Below are 16812 nucleotides of genomic sequence, written 5' to 3'. Positions count from 1 at the left end.
GTGACATGCAAACGGCATGTCACCGTGTGCCTCGCGGCCTTCCATCCACCGCCCAGCCAGAATCCAACGGACAGCAGCACTCCAAGGCAAAAACAACATCCAGACACAGACCAAATCGAGCACGGGTCAGCAGAAAAATCTGGCGGGGAAGGCAAGGAAAAGGCGGGCTTTGGCGCGGCGATTCGCCGGCGTCTCCTCGCCTCGCGGCCTTCGCCGGCCGCCGCCGCCGTCAGCCGTCGCCACTGAGGAGAGGCAGGGATGAGCGCCGTCCGCCGCGGGAACCAGGGCCGAACGCCTCCGCGGGTCGGGGACAAGCGCCGTCCGCCGCGGGAGCCGAGGACGAGCGCCGCCGCGAGCTGGGGACCGTTCATCATCGTCAGCGACCTCTTCTCAGGCCCCCTCTCTCTCTCTCTTATTCCATTAGTGCCAGAGGCGGAGCCAGCTCCCGGGCTCGTCCGGCAACTCTTCACTGCAGATTAGTCTGATTACTTGCTTAGTAGTGATTTTTGTTGGGGCAAAGCTAGCTGACATCGCTATGCACGAGCTTTGCCCAGGCTCCTCGCGTTGTCTCTGATTAGTGCACTCAGATGCAGGCAACAAAATTGAAATTAGTATTTGTATACTGGTAGAGCTAACCATAATGTACCTCCTGCTGTGGTATTTGATATAATTGGTTGTCCAGTCACCGGTATAATACTAATAGTGACAAACTATACTCTGAATAAATATGGAGACTTGCAGCACTACACTCTGAAAATATTAGTCAGCACTACACTCTGAATAAATATGGAGACTTGCAGCGAGTTAAGTACTTATGTGCATCTCGATAAGACTATAATCTGCTAAGCTTTGTGGTTTCAACATAGGAACTACTTCTATTTTGAGTCTGCACTACATTTCTGAATAAATATAGAGACTTGCAGCGAGTATTGTACTTCTATTTTGAGTATACACTGTGGAATTTGGCAGAATTGTGCGTTGTACGATGGGATCGATTAGCAACAGGATACCCGAAGTTGGTATGCGGTTCAGAAATTCGGATGAGGCTTGGGAGTTCTGGGTGCAATATGGAGGTCACATAGGCTTTGATGTGAGGAAAAGAAATACCATCAGAAGCAGAATTGATGGAACAATCACTTCATGTAGATTTGTTTGTTCCAATGAAGACATTCGAAGGAAAAGTCAAATAGATCACAAGCCGAAGCGCATTAGAGCTGAAACAAGAACCAATTGTAAAGTTCGGATGATTGTTTCATTTGATCGAGTGGCCAAATTTTTTGAAGTCACCGGAGTTGATTTGGAACACAATCACCTCCTTCAATTGCCACAAACCTGTCACTTGTTGGCATCACAAAGGAAGATTTCAGATGTGCAAGCTTTAGAGATAGAAATAGCCGATGATTCTGGAATTATGCCAAAAGCTTCACATGAGGTTGCATGTCGTCGAGCTGGTGGGAAGTTCAACGTTGGTTACACTTTGACTGACCAAAAGAATCATTTGCGAACCAAGCGGCAGCGGGAGATGGCTTAGGGACAGGCCGGTAGTATGTTGAAGTTCTTTCGTGACAAGATAGCTGGGAATCCATCATTCCAATATCATTTGCAGTTGGATTGTGAGGAGCATATAGCCAACATATTCTGGGTTGATGCTAAAATGCTACTTGACTATGCACACTTTGGTGATGTTGTCACTTTTGACACTACATTTGGCACGAACAAAGAGTATAGGCCATTTGGTATTTTTCTTGGGCTCAATCAGTTTAGAGAAACAACCATTTTTGGTGCTGCATTGATGTTTGATGAAACACGCGACTCATTTATATGGCTCTTTGAGACATTTCTAGCCGCACACAATGAAAGGCAGCCTAGAACTATCGATACCGATCAAGATGCAGCAATGGGAGGAGCCATAGAGAAGGTCTTCACAGAATCATATCATGGACTGTGTACATTTCATATCATGCAAAATGCTGTCAAACATTTAACTCAAGTGGGAGTGGAGGATGAAGTGGAGGATGAAGAAAAAGAGCCTCATATTCTCACAGATTTTGGTGCTTGTATGTATGGATATGAGGACAAGGCAACATTTGAAGAAGCGTTTGACAATATGAGGCTCAAAGTGCATAAGCAAACTTGGTTAGATAGCATCTACAAGGTGAAAGAAAAATGGAGTGAGAAGTACACAATTAAGTGAGAGCTTCAACAATGCGTTGAAAAATCATTTGAAATCAGATTTTCATATTCTTCGGTTCTTGATGCATTTTGAGAGGACGGTGGAAGTAAAAAGAACAAAGGAATTGGAATCTGAATTCAATGCAAGAAAATATATACCGAGAATTAAGATGTTCACTCCTATGTTGGTGGAAGCAAGCAAAGTGTACACTTTGATTATATTTGAAGCTTTCCAAGGTGAGTATGAAAGATCAATGGCTGCATGATATGTTTTTATTCTTCTTTTGTAAACTAATTACTATACTTTTCATTGGCAGCCAAAAAAGAAGAAGGATGGTGTGCAAAAAAAGAAGGATGGTGTGCAAAAGAAGAAGGATGGTGTGCAACAAAAGAAGAAGGATGATGTACAGCCTCAAGTACTAGTGGAGAAGTGTGACAACACCAAAGGAGTAAATATGGAGCCCCAAGAGTGCAATGCTATCATGAGTTTCACCCAGCTCTTGATGGCTCCGCCTTGTGGTGAGGATGATCTGTTCTAGCGTGCAAGTCCGCTAGAAGTATTTTGGACATAGCTAAGTGTAGTATTTTGGGCTAACTATAGTCGTCTTTTGGGGCCTAAGTGTACAAATCAAATGGCACTAAATGGCTGTTAAGAGCTCACTGAATTCACTGGAAAGTGGTACTGAAACTTCAAATCATGTACTTCTGAATTACTTGTGATGAAGTGGGTTGTCTGAATCTAAATAGTGATGAATGGCATGTCTGAATTTCTTATGAATATGAATGTAAACAGTATATTTGACTGTTGTTTGTACTGTTTCCGGACTAAAAGGCTGATGTTTATATTTTGTATTGTTCAAAACTGAATCTCTTGTGAATCTGAGTGCAAACAGTATTTTGACTGTTGCTTGCACTGTTTCCGGACTAAAAGGTTGATGTTTGTATTGTATTTTGTTCAAAACACTTGTTTGTACTGTTGAATGACTAAAAGATTTGTATCTGTATCATATAAAGTTCAAAACTGTGAAGTTTCAGAGGGTCTGGGCTGAAAACTATGAAGTCTGAATGTTTTTGCCTTAGAGTGCTGCTGTCCGTTGGATCCTGACTGGGCGGTGGATGGAAGGCCGCGAGGCACACGGTGACATGCCGTTTGCATGTCACCTGATCTGCGTCCGGGGAGGGGTGAGGAATGGCAGTTTTTCTAGCGAGGTGTCCCGTGAGCCAGCAGCGATGGCATCGAATCTCCCCGGTGCACCCAGCTTTATGGTGGCCCGCGTCCAAGCACTTAAAGCATCTGCCCACCAGCCAACGCGGAATCCTTGGCTTGGAGCTCACAAACTGGTGCACGGCGGGCGAAAACTGCTCCAAACGGCGCTGCCGACGGCGGTTCCGCACTTGAATCCAACCCGCGTTGTCCGGCTCGAGATCCGGGGAAGCAGGTCGGAACCGACCAGGCAAAGGTTCATCCGAGGACGACCCCGCAACTAGGGCGTCGCGGTATGATGGAAGCAGAGCAAAGGCGCTATGTGGACGTCGGGGATCGGAGCGAACCACCGACGGGTGTGGCTGTGGCTGAGGATTGGCAGGGGCGGCGCGCCGGCCGTGGATTGTCCCGTTGGGAGCGGCGGACGCGTGGGAGCGAGAGGAACGTTGGGGAGCCATCCTTCTCGAATCTCTCTTCACCATATAATTGTGTTGTCAACGAAAGCTACATATTCACCTTTGACTTGATGAATTGTTTTTTCATGAATTTATGAACAAAAGCTATATGTTCACTCTACTTTTTTGTTTTTCCATTTATTTGTGTTTAAATTCATATATATAATGTTCTTTTATTTTCTCTGTTTCCATTTCCTTTTTCCTTTTTTTATTTTGCTATTTCTTCTTCATTTTTTTCAACTCATAAGCTATTTTAAGCAAATTTAGCGATGTCTCATCTAAGTCCTTGATTATTTGACATGTTCTCTTTAAATGTTGTGCTATTTGTAATTACATCCTTAACATGCAAACGGTCCGCTTGTTTTTCTAGTTGCAAGTCCACCTTTGATATGCAACTGGAGGGGCGACCCATTTTTATCCCCAGTTGCAACTCCACACCCGGCCTGCAATTTGGGGGTTCCAGTTGCAAAACTCCACCCCCGATATGCAATCTGGGGTTCCGAGTTGCAAGTCCAACCTCGATACGCAACCGTGGCCCGATCAATTTTTATACCGGTTGCAAGTCCATTCTTTACACACAACTTGGGTTCGAACCCTTTTTGTCTCAAATGCAAATTCACCTTCGACATGCAATTAGGGCGTCCTGCCATTTTTTCTTGTCCCGGTTGCAAGTTCACCCTATGCTCGCAACTACCAGCGTAGTTGTCCCAATTGCAAGTGTCGGGGAATGACAGCTATGAGACCACGAGATCCCTTCTACGGTTTGGCAGGGAGAGGGGCTAAGCAAAGAGCAGATCTAGTGATCAACACCACGGGTCTTTACCCAGGTTCGGGCCGCAGAGATGCGTAAAACCCTAGTCCTGCTTGATTGTGTATTGAGTGTTCTTGAGCTTTAGCTCGTTGCTACGCATGCAAGTTGGGCCGAGAGGTCCAAAAAGCCGAATCCACCTCCAGTATGCTGTGGGCCTACTTTTATATGACCAAGGGGCTGCCACAATGGCATACAGGAGGTCTAAAGTAACTACAGTGTATGCAGGAGCTGTAAACCGCTACAGTACACATGCTTATCTTGGTCATCTAAGGACAAACACATTAAATGCGCTGCTTACGTGCCCTCTAGCTTTATCGGGGACGGGAAGAGAGCCCGTCCCGTCCCTTGCCGCCCCGCACCGTCTCGACACGCGTCCATGCCGATGAGGCATGCAATGCCAAGTTGGCTGGCCAGCTGCTGTGCTGGAGAGCTGGCAGAGTCTTCACAAAGATCTACATGCCACCACGCAGGCGCCTGCCAGGCTGACAGGTCAGCCCCCACACTAGAGTGGCGACTGGGCAGCCGAGTCTGGCCACGGTCTTGCCGATGTCTCCGGCAAGGATCTTGCCGGGGCCTCGTGGGTGTCCTCGACAAGGATCTTGCCGGGGCCTCATGGGCATCCTCGACAGGGATCTTGCCGGCATCTCGTCTTCTGGCCTTCACAACGATCTGCACGCCACTACGCGCGTGCCCTTGGATTCTGGCTTTAACGTTGTCGACGGTGTCAGAGCTCTCAACCACAAGGGTGGTGCTCTGGTTAATTAGTGCTCTGTAAGTCGTCCCGGCATGGACCTTGTCGGGGTCTCGCAAGCCGTCCCGGCAAGGGCCTTGCCGGGGATCCAACTCGTCCTTTGTTCTCTGACTTGGCTATTTTTCTCGGTCTTGTATCTGTCCCGCTCGCCCTCTTCGCGCTTTGCCACGCGTGGGGTTACGACTGCCCGTGCACAAGTCTGGGGTGCTAGAGGCCCAAACTTTAGAACACCGACAGGAGCCCCAGGCCTGGGCCACACATGAGTGCGAGGCGTCATTGGGCCAGGCCCAAACAGTGCGCGGGCATGCGTGGAAGGGAATAACTAATGTAATCTTCTCATCGTCTGCGCTTGTGGTGGCCCGTGAACATCCTTTATTCACAGGACGATAATCGCTGTTCCATGCTTCCTACTACACCCGCCTTTTTCGCCACGTACGCCACATGCACGGCGCGGGGTAGGTGGCGGACGCGCGGGATACGTGAGGACGTGCCATGGAAGATACCCATGCGCCTTTGATTGGCGCAGGGAGGCCGGTCGACGGCCTTGCTCGTTGCCAATGGCTTTAATGACTCGGACTTGAAAGGACTCTTCCGAGGAGGTGTAAAGCCAGCCCCTAGCCCTCCCTGCTAGGCTATAAAAAGGGGATTGGGAGGAGAAGGGGGGCATCCCCTCGCATCTTCTTCTTCCTTGTTCTTCATCCACCACCATGCCAAGAGGGCGCAGTCACAGCCGTCCTTCTGCGGAGGTGACTAGATCTTCCTCTCGCCAGAGAGCCGCGGCGGTTAAGGAAGAGCCAGACGCCCAAGGCGAAGGTGCTGGACGGGGCCGCGGTCGGCGAGGTGGTCGAGGAAGAGGTGGACGTGGAAGGGGGGCACTTCCGGTGCCACCATCTCCACCACCATCTCCTCCTGCTTCGTCGAGCGGCCATGTCGGGGACACAGCGCTGGAGTTTATCCTGCAGCTGCGCGAACCGCCGCATAGCCGCCTCCATCTTCCCGAGGCGTTCGCGAGGGTACTGGAGGTTGACCAGCCATCGAGGTTGAGGCTTCACATGAAGGGATGTTGCAATGGCGACATGTGGGCGAACGTAAAGTTCCCCGTCCCTCATGTAATGCTTCTTCATCGTGGTTGGAAAACCTTCGCACGCACCCACTGCCTGATGAAGGGGCACGTCCTCCGCTTCAAATTAGTGGAGGCTGACCTGCTCTCCATCAAGGTTTTTCGGCGCTCGGGAATCCGGCTAGGGTGCTGCGCGGAGAGCTCGACTGATGACGAAAGCTCCTCCTCGAGCGATAGCGGTGAGGAAGAGACCGGTGGGGAGGACGACGGGGACGGGTCCGACTAGACGCCGGGCGCCCCGTCCCTAGGCGACGCCCGCAGCACCATCATTTGCACCTGGCCTTCTCGCCGGCAAAGCGATTTGCCGGGGGGTAGTTCTTGGTGGTGGCTCCCCAAGCCAGCTCCTTGAACTTCTCGGGGCTGTCAAGTCAGAGTACGATGACACCGACGCCTTCATCTCGTATTGCCGGCCCGCTGCCTCATCTTTCGGCTCCTCTCCCGGTGCCGTCATCACCGGGATGTTCTTTTGGTGTCTTCTGCGCACGTACCTCGCCTAGGCACTCCTTTTGTCCCCTGCTGTCTTGATCCGCTTCCTGAGGAGAGGGACAAGAAGGGGATTACGGGCATCTTATCTTTTTGGGGTTAATTATCCTTTTGCCCTCGGTGGTGTCCATGTACTCAGTTTTGCCCTCAGATGCGAATTGTGCTCAGTTTTGCCCCTAGTCCGTGCGCACCGAGTCGATCCGTGAACTCTGCCATCTCCGTCAGGTCAACCTTTTGACTCAACCCTTATAGGTGGGACCAGGTGGCAGAGACGGCCAATTTTATTCAGACCGTTGCACGCGTGGCTTGTGGGACCCAGCAGAGAGCCATTGAGCAGAGAGCCGTTGCGGGTGTGCTTATAAGCGGGCGACAGCGGCGGTGACCACGGCGACAGAGAGCACGGCGGTGACCACGGCGAGAGAGAGAGAGAGCACGGCGGTGGGAAGCTAGCTGTGGAGGGCGCGACAGCGTTGAGATCCCCTTCGGCTCCGAGCTCCATGTCTTCCTCAAGCTCCCGCGCCACCTCGCGGATGCAGAGCCGGGCGCGTGTGGACATGCATGTCTTCGTCTGTCCGCGGTGCCGGGCGGGCATTGATCGGAGGGTTTCTCACACACCGAGGAACCAGAATCGTCCGTTCTACGTGTGCAGCGAGAATGGGGTAAAAATCGGGGCAATTGCACCATTTTCGTGGTCGGGATCTTTGAGCAATGGGTTGATCTGTTTGGTGTTCATGCAGGTGACATGCTTCTTTCTTTGGGTCGATGCTCTGGCCAAGACTCTGATGAATGGACTGCAAGAAGAGCATGAAGAATGGTTGCGCATGCTGCCACGAATGGCAGTGGCCGCAGCACAAGCTCCGGAATAAGAGATGGAGGGCGAAGCACGCACTGAGAGAGAGCTAGCTGTTAAGCTTAGGATGTTGAAGAAGAAGGTTAGGAAGCTTGAAGATCAAGCACTACCAATACCCATTTGCAAATACTTTTGGGCATTTGTAGGTATGGTAATCGCACTGGTTGTGATGTTGAAAATGTATGGAAAGGCATGAATTATGGAGGAATTTGTAATCTTGAAATTGTATGAGAAATTCACCTAGTTTAAATGTTGGTCAAAGTTGTTTGAATGTTGAAAAAAAGAGAAGAAGTGACCAACATTTAAATATGTTGAAAAAAGGAGAAAAAATGAGGAATTCAGAAACTTTTGATCAATGAAATGCAGCTCTCTGCTCTGCCTTTCTGTCAAAAAAAAGGTTGCTCTTGGGCCAAATTCAGAGCGTAGAGCCAAGTGCAGGATAGACTAATGGGCCAACTGCATCCAATTAGGCCCATTCGGGGGTTCTCTTGCGTGTTTTTCTGTTTTTCTGTTCTGGTTTAATTTAGGCAGTAAATCATAATGCTGAAACTTTTTGTGGAAGCTAATTGAATTATTCCAGAGCCAAACAATTAAGGTTAGAAACTTTTTGGAGCTGTTAAATATTTAATAGCAATTTAATTAACCCAATTCAAATACACCGTGATTTAAACCAAAGACCAAAATGTCATGGAAAATGTGCCTCAGCTCTGGTAGAGGTTTACACCCGGTGCCAAAATAAATGAACATTTTTAAGGGCATTACATTGAGAAAAAAATAATTTGTCTAAAAAATGAAGGGTGGAAAATGCACAAAAATTGGTGTGGCTAGGGACTCGAACCCAGGACCGCGTGGGTTTGTGGTGTTTAGGGCTACGCTGGTAACCGCTAGGACAGATGGCAAGACTTTGACATGGGTAGGGAAGGAAGGTATACATAGTGAGACTGTGAAATTTGTCCAAAAAAATAGTGAGACCGTGAATGTTTGCACACGCGTAAGAGTGGTTTTCCTTTGTTTTGCACTGAAATTTTGGAGGGTTGGAAGGTTGAAAATGTATGTTTGCACTGCCACATGATTTTGGTTAGAGTGGCACTTGGTTTAGGGTTAGAGTGGCACTTGGTTTAGGATTTAAAGGGAATAAATTTATATGTTAGTTCATGACTTTTTTTGAATGAACAGAGGGCGTCTCACCCCCTCCGATTTTCATTAATGAAAACCACAAGTTCTCGAACTTCATGACTTGGTTTAGGGAAGAAATGATATGTTTGGGCACATACATTTTTTAACACACATAATAAACCCTAATAACTTAGATAAGATGTAACACACCGTACCATTACAATAATAAGTTCACGGACACATGACGAAACATGACACAACACGACATAGAAAAGCAACAAAATAGAAAACGAAACATGACTCCGGGCTTGAACATCTTCATCTTGACCTCCTCCTTCCACCTTGGCCGCGCGCGCCCCTTCAACACCGTCTTCATCTTCACACCTCCTCCCCCTCGTCGTAGGGAAGGGAGTGCATCTGGCCTGGAGTGGGGAAGATGCTCTCGTAGTTGGTGTAGATGTTGTACACGGTGAAGAAGATGGCCTCACAGCCGCACCAAAAGACTTGGCCGAGGAGCTCGCGCGCGTCAAATGGGTTGGTGAAGGTGACCGTGAGCAGTAGGAGGATGTCGCCGCGGTCACGAACCTCGTTGAGGGTGAACATCCTCGGCGAGCCCCGTGGGAGGTGGGCATAGCCGGCTTTGAGGAAGGCGCGGGTGAGTTCGACGGAACCCCTCCACCTTGAAATAGCCCACACACGGAGCTCCCTCTCCATGAGCATGCCCGGTGGGTAGCGCAGGTCCGGCATGACAGGTGGACGGTTGAAGGTCGGCCCGTTGAACTGCATCTTCACTTGGTCTCGCTTGGGGAGGGCTCGGTCGCTTGGGTGTTTGAAGTTGGAGAGAATGGATCGGATCTGGCTTTTGGTGGGAGAGGAAGAGAGGCACCCCATTTATAGGCCTGTGGGTGGGAGAGGAAGAGAGAAAGGATGAGAACGGTGCGTTTGTGAATCCGGACACGTGTATGTATCCGTTACGTTTTGCACTCTTAAATTTTTGCACGAAAACGATGCATGGGACGCGTGCGTGCATCTGAATCACTGCATAGCTCTTTGACCGGGCGGTGCATCTGACTCACTGCCCTGAACCACTACCCTGAACCACCTAGCTCGCCTAGCGCGCCTCGCTCGCCTCGCTCGCATGCATGCACATCGCCGCCTCCCGTGCATGCAAACCCACGTCGCCGCCTCCCATGCATGCAAGGCCTGGAAAGGCTAAGACGGGCTATTTACTGTGGTCTCAGGCCCAGACAACGAGACGACCCAACGGTCCATCTAGCGCGCCCGATATTTGTTAAATAAAAACAATCTCCCAGCCAATCAGATTGCATCTCGCGGATCGCCCCCTCCTCCCCGCAGATTCCTTCTAGAAGGGTTAGATCAATGGCCCTTGATCGCCGCTAGGGTTAGATGAACGGTCCTTGTTCAGCGCTAGGGTTAGCGGGGTTTGGGAGGGGTTTGGAGCAGTCAAAGCTATGTTTGACCAGATTTCAAATGAGCATAATAAATTAAATAAAAATCAGAAAAATAGAAAACATGCGCACATAGTCTTCTTATGTAATATACTAACAATTTAAGTTGATAAACAAGGTTTACATACATTTAAATGATAAGTTCATATGTATTGTGTGATATCTCGAGTATCTCAAACTCTCTTGTATGAAGTGAAGAGAAGTGTTTTGGGGAAATGAACATGAAAATTTCAAAAAACTCACCACAACTTCATTTTGGAGTGACTAAGAACGATCCAGGCTTAGTTTTTCATTTTGATGTTTTACACTTGTTTAAATCTTGGTCAAAGTTAAGTTTGACCAGAATTCAAATGAGCAAAACAAATTAAAAAAAATCAAAAAATGGAAAAACCAGCACACATAGTCTGTATATATAGAATATATGTGTAGGAAAGTTATTTGGCTGATTTAGACAAGGTCGAAAAAACCTTGCTTAGAAATGAGGCCGTTTACCCTACCTTTGGACCCCTCTTTTTAGCACATTTTTCATGAAAATTTCAAAAACCTCACCACAGCTTCATTTTGGATTGACTAAGAAGGATCCAGGCTTAGTTTTTCATTTTGATGTTTTGGACCCCTCTTGGTCAAAGTTAGGTTTGACCAGAATTCAAATGAGCAAAACAAAATTCAAAAAAATCAAGAAAAGGAAAAACCATATGCTCATTCAAACATCATCCAACAGATTTAAACATCATGTCAAACATAGTTCTAACATAGGTCCAACATCATCCAACGGAAATACAACATTATTCATAATGTTTCATAATTATTCATATATAGCGTTGGGGCTTCTGTCTGTTCCTTGAGCTTCTTGCCATCACTTTGCTCCTCGTGCACCTTGTGCTCATTGCTTCTTCTCTTCTCCTCTTGGTTGTCAGTACCTTGCGCGTCTTCTTCAAACCTATCATAGAGCTGTGCAAAACATAAAGGGTAATGAGATCATGTCAAGTGATAAATGTATAGTAGTATTTGACCCTTGCAAGATTTACATACCTAGCAGAACTCACAACAATAGAAGGTTGGTCACCATTTGGAGCCTCACTTGGATCATCATTTGGAGCCTCACTTGGATCACCATGATCACCATTTGGAGCCTCACTTGGATCACCATGATCACCATTTGGAGCCTCACTTGGATCACCATGATCACTATTTGGAGCCTCACTTGGATCACCATTTGGAGCCTCACTTGAATCATTATTTGGAGGATATTTTGGATCATCGTCAAAATCATGCGGCTGTTGACCATCATCATTTGGAACCTCGTCAAAATCCTCATCTGATGCAACCGGTTGTTGACCATCATTTTCATCATCTATTGAGGCAACCGACTGCTGACCAACATTTTCATCGAAGCCTTCATTGAAAATCTCTCCGAACGCTGGATCTACTATGTTATCACAATACTTACCGAAATGACCAGACCCACCACACCTTGTGCACTTACACTTCCTCGCTCCAAGTCCAGCTCCTTCGCTGCGAGGTCTGATTCGACTCTTCCTTGGTCTACCTGCTGCTCTCTTGAGAACTGGAGCGCAAAGCTTGAATCCAGGGTCCACCATGTCCCATTGTTGTTTTCCCTCCATAGCAGGCAAGGCATAAGCATATGTGGCTTTGAACCTTGCAACAGAGTAGTAATCATGCACATACTGTTGTATGTTCCCTGCTGGACCTAGGAGAGAAGTGATGAAAAACAAGGCATGAATGCATGGCAACCCAGTTATCTGCCATTGCCTACAACTGCAAGTTCTAGCTTCTAAATCCACTGGATATCTCCATTCCCTCTTCTCTTTATCCAAATATGATATCTCTACTGTGGTACCCGAGCAAAGAGTCATGTTCATTTCCAAGCCTGTTGTTTTCTGCTTCAGTTCATTCATCACGGCAGGGATGATAATGTGGCCCATGAATTTTGCCTCGGCTATTCCTACACGATAATGAAATTTCTGCATGTATTCTATCCTTATCCTGTCAAGCAAATCCACCACTTAATGACCCTTTAGTTTCCGGATCGTTGAGTTGAAAGACTCTGCTAGATTATTGTGCACATAGTCAACTTTGCTCAGTTCACTGAATTGGCTTCTGGCCCATAACTTGGAGTGGTGTGTTTCCAAGTATTCTTTCACTTTGGGATTCATGTATAACTGCCTCAAGTGGTAGTTGTGCTTATTCACACTGCAAGTCAAAGATGCTGGCCATAAATTGTCGGTATACACCTTTCCTTTGAATTTCTTCATGAAATTTGCAGCAAGGTGACACATGCATTCCCTATGCTCTACTCCAGGGAACACATTGTCCACGACCACTTCTAAACCTTTGCAGGCATCTGTATGAATGACCAACCCATTGGGATGTGCAATAGCCCGGCACAGATTATGCAAAAACCAAGTCCAGCTCTCCTCAGACTCTGTCTCCAGCACACCGTAGGCAACTGGAAATACAAAACTATGTGCATCAACTGCACAAGCTGCTACTAACTGTCCTTTAAACCTTCCTGTGAGAAAAGCGGCATCAATAGCCAAATAAGGCCTGCAGCCTGCCAAAAAACCCCAGCGACAAGCCTCAAAGCAGACAAAAACCCTCCTAAAGCATTCCTTGGTCTTTGTCACTCCCCTGAATGTGTACTCCACGGTGTGGTGATCAATATCTACAATACTACCTAGGCTTGTCCTCTCCACTTCACCTTTGAATGAATAAAACAATTGAAAACTTTCCTGCCAGCTACCATAAATAGAATCCATAGCATGTTGTTTACCATTAAACAACCTCATGTATGGTAAATCTATCTTGAACTTATCTTTGATGTTCTTCTGCAATTCCTCTGGACCCACTTGCTGGTTTTCTTTCACCCACTTCTTTACTTATTCTGCCACCCATCTTGACTTGGCTCTACTGATTGTATCCTTCCTAAGGGTTGATTCCTGGCATGTGTGCTTAAAAGGGTTCGCTTTGACCTGAACATCAGTTCTATTTCGCATTTTAGATGCGAGCAGCCTCCATGTACAACCCTCAGTCGAACAGTGCACTCTGTAACGTACTTGATCGCTGTTGTCAACTTTGAAAGTACGTTCTACCTTGATGCAGTATGTCACAAGTGCATTTCTACACTCATTCATGGATGCAAAAACTGTACCTTCTTCCATATGAGGGTTCAAAGGATCCCATTCAACAGCTGCAAGGTCTTCGTCCTCACCCACCGCGTCATCATCCACACGGACTGCATTGTGAGCCTCATCTTGGTTTTCAGCCCGAGGTGCCCGTCGTAAATTCTGAATAATATCAGAATATAGCTTATCTTCATCAACCCCAGAATTGTAGTCATCAGGCTCCACTTCAAGGGGGACCCTACTGCTGTTTCCCACACTTGTCGAGCCACCACGTCTCCGTGCACCAACTGAACTGTTCTGTCTAGAGATGCCATTACGACGACTTGGTTCTCCCCGAGATGTTGCACCCGTCATCCTAGGTCCAAATGCCTGCTCAAGCACATCAACTTGCAGCCTCACATGAAAATTATCTTTCTCTTTATGCCTAACAAACATGGTAGCTAGCTCTTCATCATTACTAACTGTCACCCATTTCTTTTCCCCATCATAGTATTTGTATACCACTTCATCAAACAAACCCCAAGGATATTGGCTACAAATTACCTCCCCAAATTGTCTGAAACTCCAATTACTAGCCATTGGCAACCGATAATCAAAACCTCCTTGGTATTTCTTCTTATCCTTTGCATCGAACATGTATCGGTCCCTTCTAATGTGCACTAAGAAAGCAAACGCAACTCCATCCTAATCGGCGAAAAACAGAGACGCAATTAGCACACTAATTGGGCAAACCTACTCGAATCAAGTGTTCAAATGCACAACTAAGCTCAATCTAAACAGGAGGCGAGACTTACCCCTCGGGAACCTAGTCGTGGACGCGGCGGATCTCTGGCCCGATGCCTGCCTCACCAAATACTCCAGGGTTGCCGCTGCTCGCCATTTCGCCCTAGGGTTCTTCCTCCTAGTTCAAATAGCTCTAGCAGCCCCCCACCTTTGAGCGCTCCAGCCGGGCGCACGGAAGGAGGCCGCTCCGCGGGTCGAGCAAGGGGCGGGCGCCCCACCCGTGGCATCGCAGGAAGGTGGCGGGCGTCGCAGGTAGCCGTGGAGCATAGGCGCAGGACGGTAGCGGCGGAGCAGACCGTGCAGCTGGTGGCGGGGCAGGTGCTGGCCGCAGCGCAGGTGGCAGCGGCGGCGGCGCAGGACAGGCGGCCGACGGATGGGCAGAGTGAGCTAGAATCCTACGAATGATTTGGGGATTTAGTTGCATGGGCCTACATGTCAGCTCCGGACGCACGTCCACGCGGTCCCACGTGTAAGCTCCGGACCCACAACCACTAACGCCGGCGGACGGAATGGACTCAAATATGGCCATTTGGCCTCGTCATAGTTGCTGTGTATGGACTAGGGGCAAAACTGAGCAGAATTCGCATCTGAGGGAAAAACTGAGCACATGGACACCACTGAGGGCAAAAGGATAATTAACCCATCTTTTTTTAGGTTTTAAGCCTACGGGCACTTGTCGAATTTAAAACTTTGTAAACCCTCGCTTATGCTTGCACTCCGTATGAATTGTACTTGTTAACCAACGTATTAATGAAGAAAAAGGGTGCTTGCCGGGTTCTTTTGTGCGTAAGCGAGGCTCACACCAAGGAACGGGTCCTTGTAATTATTCATTAAATAAACAACGTCATCCCGGCAACAGACCATGTCATTCTCCCGCTTCACACCACGACTACGCTTACGCCCTTGGCGGAGGTAGGGGCAAAGTAGGATTAGGCCGTTTGCCCATTCTCTTTTCACCGCAACTACAACCAACTCCCGGCCCAAAGGGGATTTTAGGCACAAGAAAAAGGGAGCACGGCGGCATGAGATAGAGTGAAGTTTCATACGCCCAAGCTTCATATGGAAGCTCGTCTCCTTTCCCCAAAAAGTTCCGCTGAAGCGCTCGTGCGGCCTGCGAACCAAAAAAGGACGGGAAGGGACACAAAGACGCATATCCAACTTCTGAGCTAGGGGTTAGTTGCCACTAAGCACTATTGACCCTACAAGAGAGAGACTCAACCTAACATGCATGCTAATTCTTAGGGCGCCAGCGCTTCATTTATTCATCTGTTGCTCAGGGTCTACACCTGGCTTTGTACAAAGGGTCACATGCCTTGCCAGCAAGGCTTGTACAAAAGGTGCCTACCGGGGGGCCCGACAGCCGCGCCTTACGGGTAAAACTTGCGAAGATGTTCAGTGTTCCAGGAGTTGCTCACTGGGATACCGTCTTCGATCTCCAGGTGGGCCGCGCCAGGCCTGGTGACTCGTATTACCCGATAAGGGCCTTCCCACTTTGGCGTCAACTTGTTGGAATTCCTGGCCGATTGAACGCACCGAAGAACAAGGTCGCCTTCCTCGAAGCTTCGGGCATGAATCTTGCGGCTATGGTAGCGGCGCAAGGCTTGCTGGTAGCGCACAGCTCGCACAGCAGCCTGAAGACGATCTTCCTCAAGGAGCGTGGCATCATCTTGCCGCAGCTGCTCTTGCTCAAGCTAATCATAAGAGAGCACTCGAGGTGACCCGTATGTGAGTTCCGTGGGGAGAACTGCTTCTGCCCCATACACAAGGGAGAAGGGTGTCTGGCCGGTGGCTCGATTTGGCATTGTTCTGATTGACCAAAGAACCGCCGGCAACTCGTCAATCCAGTGTCTTCCGCACTTGTGCAGCCTATCGAAAGTCCTCGTCCTGAGGCCTCGCAACACCTCAGCATTTGCCCTCTCCGCCTGGCCATTGCTTCGTGGATGTGAAACAGAAGCAAAACATATCTTGTTGCTGAGGTCTCGGGCGTATTGCATGAAGGTGCGGCTTGTGAACTGCGTGCCGTTGTCGGTGATGACTCTGTTTGGCACACCAGAACGGTAAACTAGCCCTTTGAGGAACTTGACGGCTGACTATGCTGTCACCTTTCTCACTGCTTCCACTTCTGGCCACTTTGTGAACTTGTCAATCGCAATGTACGATTACTCACAGCCCCCGACAGCGCGGGGAAAGGGGCCCAATATGTCGAGCCCCCAGACCGAAAATGGCCAGGAAAGAGGGATTGTCTGAAGAGCTTGAGCTAGTTGATGGAGTTTCTTCGAATGGAACTGACATGCATCACACTTTGTTACTAGTGCAGTTGCATCCTAGAGAGCAGTGGGCCAGAAGAAACCTTGCCGGAACGCCTTGCCAGCAAGGGCCCTTGATCCTATGTGAGAGCCACATATGCCTCCATGTATCTCTGCCAACAGCTCTAGTCCGTCCTCCTAGGGAA

General features: G+C 48.5%; 1 long non-coding RNA gene across 1 annotated transcript; it reads left to right on the top strand.

The window, feature by feature from the left end:
* Window positions 1-3017, top strand: LOC120963097 (uncharacterized). Its single transcript, XR_005754913.3, has 2 exons — window positions 1-2409; window positions 2490-3017. It is a non-coding gene; the product is annotated as an uncharacterized lncRNA (long non-coding RNA).
* Window positions 3018-16812: the final 13795 nt, after the last annotated feature.

Source organism: Aegilops tauschii, chromosome 4 (assembly GCF_002575655.3).
Source record: "Aegilops tauschii subsp. strangulata cultivar AL8/78 chromosome 4, Aet v6.0, whole genome shotgun sequence".
NCBI lineage: Eukaryota > Viridiplantae > Streptophyta > Magnoliopsida > Poales > Poaceae > Aegilops > Aegilops tauschii.
This window is presented reverse-complemented; position numbering and strand designations above follow the sequence as displayed.